This window comes from Suricata suricatta, chromosome 13 (genome assembly GCF_006229205.1).
Source record: "Suricata suricatta isolate VVHF042 chromosome 13, meerkat_22Aug2017_6uvM2_HiC, whole genome shotgun sequence".
Classification (NCBI taxonomy): Eukaryota; Metazoa; Chordata; class Mammalia; order Carnivora; family Herpestidae; genus Suricata; species Suricata suricatta.
The window spans coordinates 46,482,675-46,499,171 of NC_043712.1; the positions used below are offsets into that span (position 1 = coordinate 46,482,675).

The window sequence follows — 16,497 nt, forward strand, 5'->3', positions numbered from 1 at the left end:
TTTCACAGAGTGATGTGGTGAAACACAAGACCACACAAACAAGAACTGGTTTCAGTTGTCAAATATTGCCCGTTTTATTTGGTTTCTTTCCTCTCCCTAATGGGCTCCACTAGAACTCATCTGTATAAACTGCTGCTCCTAAGGATTCTACAATCCAAATAGGGCCGCCCCCCACCATAGTGTATTTAGAACCGAAGTAGCCAGGTCACAAGCTTGGATCAACCGGGGATACCTCGTGCCAGCTCAGTCACAGTGAACACAGAAATATCAAAGGACTCCTGTTACAAGATTCCAGTGGTCGGTACATACTTTTCAAGTTCTGTTCTAAAATATCTTGGCAGCCATTTTACTCCAGGGATCCAGACAGGGGAAAGTCTGTTCTTGCACCATTACCAGCAGCTCGGGGAAAGCCCAGCCCCTTCACACACAACAGGGCTGGCTGCATTTGACTGCACAAAGCCAGTCAAACTAGGACTCCTTAACATCTGGTACCTTCCGTGATTATCACTCAGCACTACCTCCGAGATTTAATGAAGAGCACAAAATATTAAAACGCACCTGGTGGGTTTTTTTTTTCCCCTACCACCTGTCAGCCCTGCTTTGGTGAACAGGCAGATTCAATCAAATTCATTTCTGTAAAGCAATGCTGCTCCGTATGACTGTACTGAAACCACATTAAAGGTCTCAACTGAGGGCTATCTGGATTACTAGAAAGACACTTCAACAAACATAGAATCTAAAACACTGTGGCAAGTGCAATATGAAGCCAGATGAACCCATGAAGATTAAAAAGGAAAAAAAGCTGTAACAGTAGAGGAGGGAAAGAGACTTCTAAGGGGAATATGGATTGGATGATAAAGATGCCAAGAGAAGAGAAAAAAAAAAAAACCTGGAGCAAATTTCTATTCCTCAAAAAAAAACAGAAGCACCTTTATTTTACCTCACTTTGGGTCTGCATCTGGAGGTCTAGTGGCACTGAGGGGCCCCAAACCCTCCAACAGGACAAAGTTCACTTCACAAATTGTTTCGTCACCTAGGACAGGACCCACCACACCCTCTCAGCCTTCCTCTCTCTTCCACCTTCCGGTGAAATTAAACAATCTCGCACATTTTATGTTTTGCATTGATTTTAATTTTGACAAAATGAATCAGAACTGAGGAAAATAAAGTTAAAATACAAGACCAATCAGAAAAATATTTTCCAGAGATTGACAACTGCCTTGGTCCACACGGCCTCCTTGGTAAGGCCTCCGTGATCATAGCCTTCCCTAAGAATGAACACCATGATTCACAGTCTTCCTGTTATCAGATTAGGAGGAAACCCGAAAGAAGAAAGAGTATATGGGGCTCCTCTTCCCCCAAGAAACCGAGAATTTCAAACTTCTACATACCTAAGCCCCAGCTAAGGTTTAAAAGGATCTCAGAGAGCGGTTTTACAGTGAGAAAATGTGTATTCATGTGATAATGAAGAAAACGTGGAAGAGGACTGGTGGTTTAAAAAAACCTTCAGATACCCTAAGAATTTGTTACTCAAAATGTAGTCCGTGGGAGCTTGTTCATGTAGAATCTAAGACATTACCCCAGATCTACTGAATCAGAATTTGCATTTTAACCAGAGCTACAGTATAGATGTATGTTCATTAAAGCTTGAGAGGTACATACCTAAGACCCTTAGCCCCCTGACACCCTCTGTTCAAATGGAATACAATGTAGTTTAAAATGTTAGATGGGGTAAAAAGAAATCTAACCCGGGGCGCCTGGGTGGCTCAGTCGGTTATGCGTCCAACTTCGGCTCAGGTCATGATCTCACCGTTCGTGGGTTCGAGCCCCGCGTTGGGCTCTGTGCTGACAACTAGCTCAGAGCGTGGAGACTGTCTTCGAATTCTGTGTCTCCCTCTCTCTCTGACCCTGCCCCGCTCACGCTGTCTCTCTCTCAAAAAAAAAATAAAAATAAAAACATTAAAAAAAATCTAACTGCCTCAAATGATATAGAGGCAAGATCAACTTTTTTTTATTAAAACAAAACAACAAAAAAGGTGAAGCATTTCAAAAAGTAAAACAAAATTAAACAGGTACAGGAAGAAGGAAAATGGGGGTTTCAGTTACTGATAAGCTTGATATGAGTCAAGAGACTGTGGTTTCAAAAAAATTGAAAAGCAAGCAAATAACAAAAGCGAGAGGCTGCATGAATAGAAGCGTGGTGTCTAGATCAGGAGGATGACCACCCTACGGTGCATCATACTGACCAAGTCTTCTCTCAAGTGCATTCATCTCAAGCCATCATAATTAAGGATAAATATAAACAAGAACATGTTCAGGAGAGAGGGTCCAGGGTAATGAAATTGAAGTCATGACCTGGGATGCTGGCAGGGATTTTTTTGGAGGAACTGGAGTTGTCAAACCCACTTACAAAAAGATTTGGTGAGGGGCGCCTGGGTGGCTCAGTCAGTTGAACATCTAACATGACATCAGGTCACGATCTCACGGCTTGTGAGCTAGAGCCCACATCTGGCTCTGTCCTGACAGCTCAGAGCCTGGAACCTGCCTCAGATTCTGTGTCCTTCTCTCACTCTGTTCCTCCCCCACTGCTGTGCTCGTGCTCGCTCTCTCTCTCTCTCTCTCTCTAAGAAAAAATAACACATTAGCAAAATTTTTAAAAGATTTGGTGAAAAGGGTTATAAGGGAATATAAAGGAATGCCATATGGAAAGCATATGCTTGGCCCATAGACAAGCATTGGAGAACCATTGGTTAAGATATTCGAGGACCATTCAAACCCCATAAACCCATTATTTATGGCCCTCAATGACTCTTCAAAGCATCTTCTGCAAAAACCAACAAGGTAGAGGAACAAGTGCAATTCTCCTTGAATTACAGGAGAGGAAAACATGATTAATAATGGATCTTGGTCTAGAATGAGGTTTTCTGAGCTTTGACCGATATGCTTTCATCACCCAGTTTCTTATGAAATTCCTACCTGGCAATCATTACGGAAGAAAAGGGACTAAAAATGACACCGAAAAATTATTATGTTTTCTCCTATCTTGCAGTCCAGTCTGGTTGTCACTTGGTGCTCATGTAGTACGGAGCACCTGAACCATCATAGCTAGTGGAATTGAAGAAATAAAATTTTATTTTCATTAAATTTATGTTAATTGAAATAATAAATATAATTTTTACATTAAACTAGTATTCAATTCAGTTACTGGAAAACCTTAAGTACATTTGGCACATTTTAGATACATGTCTACTTTTTGAACTTGCATGTGTTCTAAAACTTAAACATTATTTCTAGTGACAATCAAACATCTTAATTAACACATGCTGTAAGTATAAAATATGCGGCCAATGTCAAATTATTTTTGTGAAACAAATGAAAAATATTTCAGTATTTTGTATATTCATTACATATGACAATATTTTATATATATTGAAATATCATATGTTATTAAAATTAATTTCCTATTTCTTTTTATTTTTGTAATGTGTCTATTAAAAATGATAAATGTAGGAGCATCTGGGTGGGTCAGTCGGTTATGTGTCCAACTTCAGCACAGGTCATGATCTCACAGTTTGTGAGTTCAAGCCCCACGTGGGGCTCTGTGCTGACAGCTAGCTCAGAGCCTGGATCCTGCTTTGGATTCTGTGTCTCCCTCTTTCACTCTGCCCCTGTCCTACTCATGCTCTGTCTCAAAAAAATAAATAAACATTTAAAATAATTTTTAAAAGAATGAATGTGGCTTACTTTATATTTCAACTAGACATCCCTATTCTATGTTACTCTGAAAGAGCATATTATTTTTATTTCTATGTTCATGTTCAAAAAAGAACTCAAACCTCTCCAAGCTGAAGCTGCCAGTAGTAGACTTTTCTAACAAGCATGCCTGACTTAAGAAGGAAAGATAGGGCCACCTGGGTGGCTCATCAGTTAAGTGTCTGCCATGAGCTCAGCTCATGATCTCATGGTCCGTGGGTTTGAGCTCCACATCTGGCTCTGTGCTGATAGCTCAGAGCCTGAAGCCTATTTTGGATTTGTGTCTTCCTCTCTCTGCCTCTCCTCTCCCTGCTCACACTCAGTCTCTCTCTCTCTCTCTCTCTCTCTCTCTCTCTCTCTCTCTCTCTCTCTCTCAAAAATAAATAAAGATTTAAAAATTAATTTAAAAAAAGAAGGAATGATAAAGGGCACCAGGGTGGCTCAGTCGGTGAAGTGTCTGACTCTTAATCTCAGGTCAGATCATAATCTCAAGGTTCATGAGTTGGAGCCCCACGCACATGCACTGTCAGTGCAGAGCCTGTTTGGTAGTCTCTCTCCCTCTCTCTTTGCCCCTACCCCAATCATGCTCTCTCTCTCAAAATAAATAAACTTTTAAAAACTTTTTTCAAAAAGAAGGAAAGATAAAAACTGCCAAGAAGAGCAAGATCCCCAACATTGCTCTCTCCCCAAACCCTGCAAGGTTTAAGTAGAGCATCATTCTTAGAAACACAGTTTCCCAGCTTGAAGACACCCCCAAACAATGAAATGGTACATTTTTGGAACATATTAAATACAAGTAGAAATTCCTTTCTTTTCTGCTTTTGTTTCAGGTGAGTGGTTGTCCCTCAGGTGGCTGCCCTGTTTTGCTGTTGCCCTATTTGCCCATTGATGGGACTTATGTCACAGAGAAGACCATTACCCTCTTCCTCTGTCCTTCACAGGAGAAGAGGGGCATACCAAGCTACCTACACTCGAAAGCCTGTGTCAGGAATGAAGTTACAGATAGTCTGGCCCTTCCCATCTCTCTCAAATTAACCAAAAGCTCAAAATTTGGGTTCATGGTTTAAGAAAGGAGAATAGCATGTGTCATTTCTTTTCTCTTCTTCTCCACCTGGCTAGCTCCTGCTCGTGTCAATTAGGCTTCTCTCTCTTTCAGGAAACCTTCACGAATCCAACTGTTAAGTCAAAACGTCCTTTTCTCTATATCAGTCATTTCCTGTGCCTCCTCCTTTGATAGTCTTCATCACTCTTTAGGTTAAAGGATTCCTAGAAACTGCCAAGGTGCATTTTCCCATCATTGCCTGATATTCTTAAGGTAAAGGCCAACATGCAAAGGTCATCCTGACTCTTGAGTCCAACTAGTGTGTGGGCCTGGGTAGAAGCAAGGAGCTGGCCTAGAGTCTACTCAGTGCTTCCCTAACCTCAGCCATTCACATGCCACCTTTGTGTTCTCTGCCACGTCTGAGATCCTCCAGAAGTCTTTTAATATTTGTATTTAAATCAACACACTTTTAATTTAAACAATGCATTTAAGGAAGAAGTAGGGGTGCCTGGGTGGCTCAGGCCATTAAGCGTCCAACTGTTGATTTTGACTCAGGTTATGATCCCAACGTTGTGGGATTGAACCCCATACCAGGCTCCATGCTAATTGTGGAGCCTCCTTGGGATTCTCTCTCCCTCCCTCTGCCCCTCTCCCCTGCTTGTGCACTCTATCTTTCTCTCTCTAAAATAAAAAATAGTGGGGAGAAGCACTGGATGTTATATGGAAACTAATTTGACAATAAACTATTATAAAAAAATAATTATTATTATTTTAATGAAGAAGAATTAAAGAAATTACAGAAACTTATTGCATCAATGGAAACAAATGTTTTTCCTATGCATTAGAAATACGTAACAATCCAGGGGCACCTGGGTGGCTCAATCAGCTCAGCTTCTGACTTCGGCTCAGGTCATGATCTCATGTTCATGAGTTCAAGCCCCACATTGGGCTCTGTGCTGACAGCTCGGGGTCTGGAGCCTATTTTGAATTCTGTCTCCCCTCTCTTGCTCACACTCTCTCTTTGTCTCTAATAAAATAAAACATTAAAAATTGTTTTTAAATATATAGCAATCCAAATAAAATATTTATCCATGTAGCATCTAAAATCCTCTCTTTTAGGGGTGCCTGAGTGGCTCAGTCGGTTGAGCATCTGACTTCAGCTCAGGTCATGATCTTACAGTCCATGGGTTCGAGCCTCGCGTTGGGCTCTGTGATGACAGCTCAGAGCCTGGAGCCCACTTCAGATTCTGTGTCTCCCTCTCTCTCTGCCCCTCCCCTGCTCATGCTCTGTCTCTCAAAAATAAATAAATATAATAAAAATTAAAAAAAATAAAATCCTCTCTTTTACCAACAGTGTATCCATGAAATGAAGAAACAACGGTCTAGACTGTCAGTGGCAGACCAGATGAAAGTCTAATGTGTGGACTTGAGCCTATGAAATCTCATGGTGAACTGATCCATAGGGTTTAGGAGGCCAGATAAGGTTTTCTCTGAGTCACAGCCCATAGGTAACACAGATGCTCTCTCTGGACTCAGAGCTGAAGATGGTGGGGGGAGGGGTGGGGAAGGGGGTAGGGAAGCACAGATATCCAGTAAAGCCCAAGAAAAGCAAAATCAATCCCCTAAACTCATTCCCCACAACCCCCCCTCAACTCCAGTTTCCAGCAGTGGCATCTGCATGAGCAACATATTAAGACTCTTGGGATGGATGAAGACTACACTGGAAAGGAAACGAGTATATGAAGTTGGAAGTTTACTTAGGGTATGCAGTGTATCCCAAAGTGACCAGATGGGTGTCTCAAGTGCCTGACCCCCTCCCCAAACTCCTTCATCAAAGATCGTGTCTAGTGTCTCGTGATCACTTCAAAATCCCCTTTAAACCAAGTTCTGTAGATAAAATACATTTGGCTTGGCTTTTTCTTCTAAGTCTTCTTTCCTATTTGGGACTACTGTTTTTACCAGTATAATATAGTTGCTCTGTGGCAAAGAATATGAAATGAAACAAAACTCCTCCTTTTGGAAATAGGATCTTAAAATTCCAAAACCTCAAATTTTATTAAAATCCTCTAGTTGTATATAATAACTTTAGATCTAGACTACAGATTAGTTTTACATAACATCATCTTATTTCAATAAACTCTCTAGTTGAGACAGAAAGAATGTTTTTTTAAGCTAAATTAAATAAACATTTTTTTTTAATTTTTTAGGATTTATTTTTGAGAGAGAGAAGGGGAAGGAGGGAGGGGCAAAGAGAGGGAGACACAGAATCCAAAGCAGACTCCAGGCTCTGAGCTGTCAGCACAGATCTCACGAGCCATGAGATCATGACCTGAGCTAGAGTTGGACAGTTTAACCGACTGAGCCACCCAGGCGCCCCAGACATAAATTGTAAATAATATGTCCATAGGCAGTTAAGACAGTAAAAAGAGTTTCTGGTAGCTAAATGGGTAAGCAACAGTTTCCTTTATACCAAACAAAACTAAGGGGTTGCAAACGGGTTATTTTAGAGGCAGATTTCCAAGAAATGTCAATCACTCTCAGTTAACAGAAAATTACACCCATATATTCTTAGAAATCTCTCGGTTTTCTCCTCACTATAGAGTGCTATGGTAATTTTCCTCTTTGAGGTGGTGTACATTAAATACACGTGGCTTGATCTGAAAATGCTAGGGGATTTTTGCAGTTTCCCAGCTTAGACGCACAGATGCTATTAGAAACATCTAGCAGAAGACAGTAAAGGTTTGACACGTGTCCCAGATAATCTCTTTGAGTAGTTAAAATATTGCCCTAAAAAATAATAGTTCCTTAGAAGGAAGCAATTCTTTTTCTTGGTAGAAAAAAATAAATTGACAACACTTATCTCTTTTCAATGGTATAGTGGTTCTCTTCTAACTCTTTTGCTGCAAACATCTGACAAATACTGCTTTTCTAGGACCCTTTTATAAAGTACAAAGGCAGTGTTAGCCTCCCAGAAATTAATAAACAGAGAAAACAACATTTTTATAAATGGCAGAGGCCAATGGATATAAAATAATGTGTACTGTGTAAAAGAAAAAAAAAAGAGGGGCACCTGGGTGGCTCAGCTGGTTAACCATCCAACTTCAGCTCAGGTCATGATCTTACAGTTTGTGAATTCAAGCCCCACATCAGGCTCTATGCTGACAGCTCAGAGCCTGGAGCCTGCTTCAGATTCTGTCTCCTCTCTCTGCCCCTCACATTCTGTCTCTCTCTCTTTCTCTCTCTCGCTCAAAAATAAATAAACATTTTTTTAAATTTGTTAAAAGCAAAGTATAAAACCATATTAGTTTTTAAGGTTAGTTGTACCATATTACCATGCACTTTCACATTCATGTTTTCTATCACAAAGACTTTCATATTCACTATTCACTATCTCTTTTTAGTTTCTAGAAAATAGGACTGCAATATCATGCTTAATTTAGCTATGAAGATATAGAAGTGTAGAGAGGTTAAATAATATTCCTGGAGTTACAAAGCACGGTAGTACATTAACCTGGGACTTCTAACCTCCGGCCAAATGAAATGATCAAACTGTGGTTTGTCTTCATTCTGTATATTGACCTTACAAGTTAGGCTATCTTGTGCTCCTGTCATTTTCCTTCTTTGGTACCTAATAGATCACCTGAACACAGTTCAAATAAAACCCCACTAATATAATTACCTAGTAACATTTATTTAGGCTTTGCTGTAAATCATCACTGTGCTGGGCAACCCTTTGAGAGAGAGATCATTATAACCATTTTACTGATGACAAAACTAAGGCTTAAAGAACTTACATCACGTGTGCAGGGTCACACAGGTCAAAATGGTTAGAGAGAAGACAGCATCTGGCTCCAGCAAGCTGCACAGCCGGCGCCTTTGCCCCTTCCCAAGACTCCGGTGAGGCTGCAGAGCTCCAGGGTCACTTCGCAGCCAACAGAGCTGTTTGTGGACAGGCTAGGAAACAGACTACAAGCTAAAAAAATTACTTTGGCGAATCACATTAATTGCTGTATTACCAAAAAAAAAAAATTATCCAAAGGAGTATATCAAGCAAGTAAGCACTTATAATATCATACAAAGAAAAATGTTAGTAAGTTGTTCCCGAACATGGAGACAACCACTCTTAAAGGAAACAAAGGTATCCACAGTGACAGGTATGGCGCCTAGCTATCCTCTAAAGACTTACGGTTCAAAACCAGTTCTGTGTTGGGCGGAAATGTGTGTGTGTTCACGTGTTTGGTTTCCAATCTGCCTGCATTCCTCAGGACTCTGGTCTATGCCCCCTCTGACTGCTGACACCACAGCCTCACTTCTCTTGGTGCATAGTGACAGCCCAGCCCCTCTCTCTAACCCTGCTCTTGTTTGGGATCACATGCTCCCTGGATTGGAAGGCACTGTAATACTTGGGGGCTACAAACAGTATCAAGTTGCATCTGAGAATATAAAAGTATTTAAGTAATACCGACTAGAAATAACTATTCTCTTTTGCAACACCTAGCCTATAATCGGTGTTCAGTGAATACTTGTGACATTGAACCCAATAACATCAAAAATAATTCAAAAGGAAGATTAGGCCAGGGTATGTAGGAATATGTAAGATCCACCATGGATCTTACACTGAGTGAACTTTTTCTACAAATCATAGAAGTGGAAGAGGAATTAGAGATAATTGCATCCCATGAGCAACTCGGGCCCCCAGATACACCCAAGGTCACAATGATAATTATGGCAAGTGGGCCATGAAGTAATAATGCCACAGTATTAGCTGAATGCTCTTTCTACAATATTGTCACTTAGAAATGTCATTTTAAAACTAAACTCAGTCACACTCTCAAATATGTGGTTCCCGCAAAACAGATCTCTAGATATGTGTATACTTAGGCCCTCACATGCAGATGCTTTTCAAATGCTGAATATTCCTAATCTGGCCTCTGAGTCAAGAGATTTGAGTTTTAGTCACAGTTTTTAACTAACCACTTGACAATGAGTCACTTTAGCATATTGAATATTAGTCTCCTGAACTGTAAATGAAGAGGCTAAGTGTATCTATTAGGTTGCAAATGACCAAAAATGTACACATGCATGTATATTTACATATAATTTATATATTTAAACATACATATATGTCATATATTATATATATAAAACATATATCTATTTCAAACTGACTTAAGCAAAAAATGCAAACTGACTTATCGCTTGTAACTGAAGAATTTAGAAATGTATCTGTTTCAGGGGTGGTTTAATCCAGAGGCTTGAATAATGGCACTGGGATCTAACTTTTTCCCATCTCTCTCTTATGTTCCTATAGATTGGCTCTGTTTTCAGGCCCCGTATGTCACAAATGGCTGTCAGCTACTCTAGACCTGTATGCCCCCAAATTCAAGTCCTTTAGGTCAGGCAAGGTCAACAACTACACTGGACAAAATACCTTTTAGGTCACTTGATTTTTGGTTCTGATTTCTGTGAGATTCTATTAACGTCTCTTGTAGGACATAAGAATGAGTTAACTGTTCAGAGGAAACTTGGACCCCCATTGCCATTGCCATGACAAAGAACAGGCCCTTTCTTGTGTGCCCCACGCTTCAGTTCTGCCCGACTGTAGTTTCCTACTTGTACTCTACCGCCACCAGTCCCTCTGTCTTTGTACAGTCTTCCTTGTGTCTTGGATGCCTTGATTCTTCCTTATCACTCAGAAAAATATTTACTCACTGCACCAAATCCTTTCCCTGGGAAACCGTCCCTGAGTACAGCCCTCCCCTCAAGTGAAATTGACCACTCGTTGTACTTAAACCTTCTTACCTACCTCCACTGGCATGCATATCATATTATACAGTGTTCACATGTTTGCATATCTTCTCCAAGGATTATTGGCATTTGGAAGGCAGGAACCAAACCTTCATCAACTTTGCATCCCCAGTGCCAAATGCAATGCCTGAAACATAGCAAGCATTCAACAAATACTAATGACTCAATCAATGAATCAATGAACTTTAGTTCCTCCAAACTAGAACATTACTGACTCCCATTTTGTTCCTAAAACATATAATTATGCTATGAAAACCCCACCTTTCAGGTTCTCTAAATGAACCATACTCTTGCTCAAAGCCAAGCTTGTGCATACTGTCCCCAGTGTCACCTCATCAAATTTTCTTATCCTTCAGCTCACAGTTCCTCAGGAATACCTCCCATGACCTCTTGAATTCAATTACACCTCCATGCATCCCAAACTTTTCCTTCCCTAGCCCCTTTCACACTTATAGTTATCTGATCAATGTTTGCCTTCCTTGACTTACTCTAAGGTCCACGAGGGCTGGGACCCTACTGTCTTCACAACTGTGAACAGGAAAGCAGGACCATGGAGCAGTCTGATTCAATATGGGAAATATGAAGAAAAGGAGAATAGAAACAGATTCTGAACACTTGTGAATCCCCACTGACTCGTTTTTCCATCTTCACCTGGACCCCAACAGAGAGCCTGCTTTTGGACTCATGTTTTGTAGCTAAATATGGAACATAAAAGCCTGTCTCTTCTTATTTAAGATTTACAAGACATTTTAGGTTCCTTGCTCTGTAGATTACTGTAGTGTTTCAAAAAACAATCCGATCCATATATATTATGGAACTCCTGTGCCCAGCACTGTGCCGCCAGAGATGCTTTCGCCCTGCCTTCATATCTCACGTCTTCATAGACACAGAGCTGCTTGTGCGTATGTTTACCCTTTTCAATTTCTTTTTATTTATTTAAATTTTTTAACTTTATTTTTGAGAGAGACAGAGAGAGTGAGTGGGGGAGGGGCAGCAAGAGAGGAAGAGAGAGAATTTCAAGCAGGCTCCACGCTGTCAGCACAGAGCCTGATGTGGGGCCCAAACTCACAAACCATGAGATCATGACCTGAGCCGAAACCAAGGGCCAGACGCATAACCAACTGAGCCACCCAGGCGCCCCTTTTTTCAGTTTCTTTTTACGTTGGCACTCTGTGATCGCAAGAACACGCTTTGTTGCTGTGTTAGGTGAGAAAGTTGAGACACTTGCTTACATGACTCAACCCAGCTCATGTTTTCTCTGAACTCCTTTTATTCCCTCCCTTATTCTGACCACACCACTTTGGCAGCACCACCAAGTACTGAAGATGGCAATGATTAAGTCCAGTCTCCCAAATAAAAGACACACTATAGATCTGTCTGCTTCCAGTAAGAAAAATTGTGCTACAATCTGTCTGAACATAACAGCCTGTGCCTTTCTACAAAGAACGCTCATGCTAAAATTTCTCTGGCTTGCAAAAAAGAGGAGGATCACCAAAAGATTTGTTTATCCTTGGCAACTGGGGTTTTTCTTCCAGAAGCTGATTCTAGAGAAGGAGACTCTAACAAAACTCCTCACCTCCCAAATCCCTATGCTTGGAGGGGGTGCCCTATGCAGTTTGGAGTGATGCGATTAAAGATAAGCATAGAGTTTTGGAAATTCTCAAGAAGGCAGGAAAGCAGCATTACCAAGGCAGAAAATGTAAGTTGAATAAGAATTTTAAACCCATTAATGTTTACCTAGTAAAGGTCAACTCTTTGTCACCCAGATGGTGCTGTAAAGGAAGTCAGGGGAGTCAAATGGACAAAATCAGGATTGCTGGAGAAAAGTCAATGTGAGCAGTCTGAGAGAGAAGGCACTGAGAGGTCATCAGCCTTCCAGGAGAGCATTCAAAGCCTCAAACAAAATCAATGACAGTTCAAAGAACCTCTATCCCAAGGCGATTCTCCGAGGCAGTTTCTACCTGAAGACCAAAAATGGCCCTTATTCCCAGAATGAAGAGGCAGGTGTATGAACCGACCCAATATAGAATACATCACATAATACTTTAAGCTAAGAGAGTAAAGGGAACACATAAGCGAGTTTTTTCTCTCAAGACAAAATCACATTTTACTAAAATTAATCTGGGCACTTCTTCATTGTTTACCAAGTCTGTTGTATTGCACTGAACAGTGGAGATAGGTGCACCCCATTCCTCCAAGGCATGTGGTTTCTGCAGAAAAACAGTCTCTATGTCCCAAGCCATGAAAGGGTGAAAAAAATCACCATCTGTAGGAAAGCGATAATAGAACAAAGTTAACAGACCTGCTTGGGAATTACCCTTTAAAAAGTCTATTCCATCACAGAAGCTTCCTTTCCCCTCCCAAGAATATCCAACATCTAAAAAACTCAAGTACAGTCTCAGTTCAATTTCAAAGGGAGGTAGGAAATATTAATAAAGGCATGTCTTTTTCTTGGTTAGAATCAGAGCTGCCTCTCTCCATGAAAGATTTTAGACCATTTAAAACTGCAATTCTCTGAGTCTAGCACCACTTTCCTGTGGATGTCAACTCATTTGTCAACTCATCCAGGGGAACCTGACAATCTTGACCTAAGGCATGCCAGTCAGCTTAGCTCTGCACATAAGCCAGGAGCTGGAGGCCTCCTTAAGCCTGGAGCAAGGAACTTGGTGGGTGGTCTAGAAGGGAGTCCAGGTTTTATAACAGAAAGATACAGAGATGGAGCTCCTGGCCAGGAGAAGCTGCTGAGGGAGACAACCTCCAGGGAAAGACGCCAGTCCACATCAAGACTACATAATCACTGAAGAGAATCAGCCCAGGTGCCAGCCTAATGCTACAAAAAATCTTGGCTTTGTCAACAGGAAGCCCTTATTATCCTAGGGAATATGTTACACATACACAGATGAGCACACAGAGAAATACATCAAAGGTGTGGGTAACAACAAAACTTAACATACATCCAGCAATTACAGTTTTTAAAGTGCTTTTCCACAAATGACTTCATTGAATCTTCTCCACTCCAGGGGTGGAAGAAAGGCAGATATTTTATTATCATTATTGCTGTGGCCACCTTTCAGCTTTATCATGAGTCTAGGGATGAGATGTTAAGTGAAAACTATCTTGCATGTGGCCACTCATCACATCATGAGACCACCCCAGGGATAAGAGGCCTGATCCCTCCACCGTGCACACAGGAGACAGCCCATGCTCTGATCCTTCATGACCCCAGTTCCCACCCAGTGAGCCCACCCACACATGGCTGGGCCAGATCCCACCTCAGACCTTCAGACATCTTTGTCACCATATGACTCACTCTGTCTTTGGAATATCTGTGGTCAATTAATTCCAGTTAAGGTTTCCATTCCTATAATCCTCCTATGCCAAAAGAAAGCCAGTTTACCTCCCTTGTTCTTAACCCCTTAACTTCTGTACTTCCTCTCTCTGGCTTTTGTCTTTAAACCATTATGCCTTCTGGAATCTCCTTCCTTTATGTAAAAGAAAAACATCTTATAAGCACAATATCTCCCCACATTATGCTGTGTATTTCGCCTAGCATAGAACTAAGGGTAGAGGTGACGAGCTATGAGCTCTCTAATCTACTTTAGAGCCTCAGGACTTCCACCCTGGTACCCATGCCGTCTAGTATACTACCATGTACAATTCTATGCTTCTACGTAGCATCCACTGACCTTCGGTTACATTCTTCAGGACAGGACGCTCCTCTTTCCTCCTCAACCCCACTTCTGCCCACCTCTAGAAACCGTCAGTATCTTTGCGGGCAATCCACCCAACACCTTCAATCTACTGCTTCTTGACCTCAAATACACAATAACAAATCTCACTTTCACTCAGCTCAGACTCCTCCACACTTACCAGGAAACATCCTGAAATTTGTCATCACCACCCAAGAATGATTCCACACCCCAAATCTTAACTGCAAACATTGCATTCTCTAGCCCAAATGCCTTTCCTCCTGTGTTCTCAGGATCCCCCCTTGCACACACCTGGTCCTCAAACTCACTGAGTCCTTCAGTTCCTGGGTCTTCATTTCCCATAGTCTATTAGCCCTCCTCTAAACAAACTACAAACAGTTAGGTATAAGAACTACTCACCACCAATGTCCTCAAATCCATTCATGTATCTCCCTATACTGCATTAACAGGCAAATTCTCAACATAGGGTCAAGGTAATCCTGGTACCTAGAAGCTTAACACTCCTAAAGAAAGTGTTATAACCACTCAGATTACTGTCATGGCAAATATATGGTCTCTTATTTTAGAACTTCAATACATCTTCCTCATTCCTTTCACTTGATCAACTGTCCTTCCTACTTTCCTTGTTCGTTATTTTAAACTTAGGTATCTCTATTATCTCTATTGAGGACCACCACCAGAGCCTACTCCCCTGCTCTAAGCAAACAACATAATCTTTTTCTTCACTGAAAAAAAAAAAAGTATGTCCAGAAATGTAAGAGGAAAATTGTGGTATCATAAGAGCAAATTGTTTTTTGAAGAATCTTCTAACCTGTCTATGAGACTATTAAATAGAAGATTTCTCAAGCCTAATCCTAGGCTCTCATCTCCTCATTTTCAGAAGTATATCTCATCAACTCCTATAACTTCAATTATCTCTTTTATGCAAAGGACTTTGAAATCTCTATTATCAGTCCAGACCTCTCTCCTATGTGTATCACTAAAATTTCATGGGGCTCCTGGGTGGCTCAGTCAGTATAGTGTCTGACTTTGCCTCAGGTCACGATCTCATGGTTTGTGGGCTTGAGTCCCACATCGAACTCTGTGCTGACAGCTCAGAGCCTGGAGCCTGCTCCAGATTCTGTGTCTCCCTCTCTCTCTGCCCCTCTCCCTGCTTGTGCTTTGCCTCTCCCTCAAAAATAAATAAACATTAAAAATAAATAAATGAATAAATAAATAAATAAAACTCGAACTCAACATTTCCATTTATATACCTATCAACAAAGTACCTCAAATCCTCATGTCCAAAACTGACATTTGATAATCTCTTTCTCTGTATGTCCCTGTGTGTTTATCTCCTTCTTCTTCCCCCTCTCCCTCTCTCTCTCTCTCTCTCTCTCTCTCTCACACACACACACACACACACACACACACACACACATACACACACACACACAAATCGATTCTCTTATCTCCTCCTCAATAAAAGGCATCACCACCCAGTTGCTTGAGATAGAAACCTGGTAGTCATCCTTGCCTCCTCCCTCTGCCTCACCCAGTTCATCAACAATTTCTACTAATATTATCTCCTGCCTTCCCTCAAATCCAATTACTTTCCCCTGTTCAAATAATGAACAACAACCTAGTTCAAATAAGGAAACTAGAACTGAAAGAGAGGTTAAGACATTGCACAATGTCACACAACTAGTATGGCAAAGCCTTCTCGGACTCCCATCTGCTTCCAAAACCCTTGCTTGAAACTACAAAAGACTGTCTCACTTGGAGGAACTCTCAGAGCGAAAGATATCTCCAAGAAATACATATTAGATTATTTGAAGCACAAGATGGTCCAAAACCCGAGCAAAGAAGGCACTGGGGGTAATCAGCTTTGCAAGGAAGTACTTAGAGCCTCAAACCAAATCAATAATTTAGAAAACTTCTGTGTTCAGGAATTTTTCCTCGGGTAGTTTCTACATAAAGACCAAAAAGTGAGTCTATGACCAGAATGAAGAAATAGGGGTACAAACTGATGCTGAATAAAGGAAGCCATTGATGTGACCATGGATGAGCATGGTCCTTTGCTTTTTAAGTTACTGCGATTTTCAAGTTCTTGTTCCCACAGCATAACACAACTTATCTTGATTGATTCAATCTCTTTCTGTTTTCATTTATGCTTGCGTGATACTCTCACTATTAAATCCAAAA

The 16,497-nt window shown here is 41.0% G+C and overlaps 1 long non-coding RNA gene across 1 annotated transcript in view; it reads right to left on the reverse strand.

Moving 5' to 3' along the window:
• LOC115277095 overlaps positions 1-16,497 on the reverse strand; it is a 119,329-nt gene that overhangs the window by 52,497 nt on the left and 50,335 nt on the right. Inside the window, exons 8-10 of the long non-coding RNA XR_003902217.1 lie at positions 12,748-12,869; positions 10,602-10,730; positions 8,590-8,761 (exon numbers count right to left, since the gene is read on the reverse strand). This is a non-coding gene — a long non-coding RNA (uncharacterized LOC115277095). The remainder of the gene's footprint in view (positions 1-8,589; positions 8,762-10,601; positions 10,731-12,747; positions 12,870-16,497) is intronic.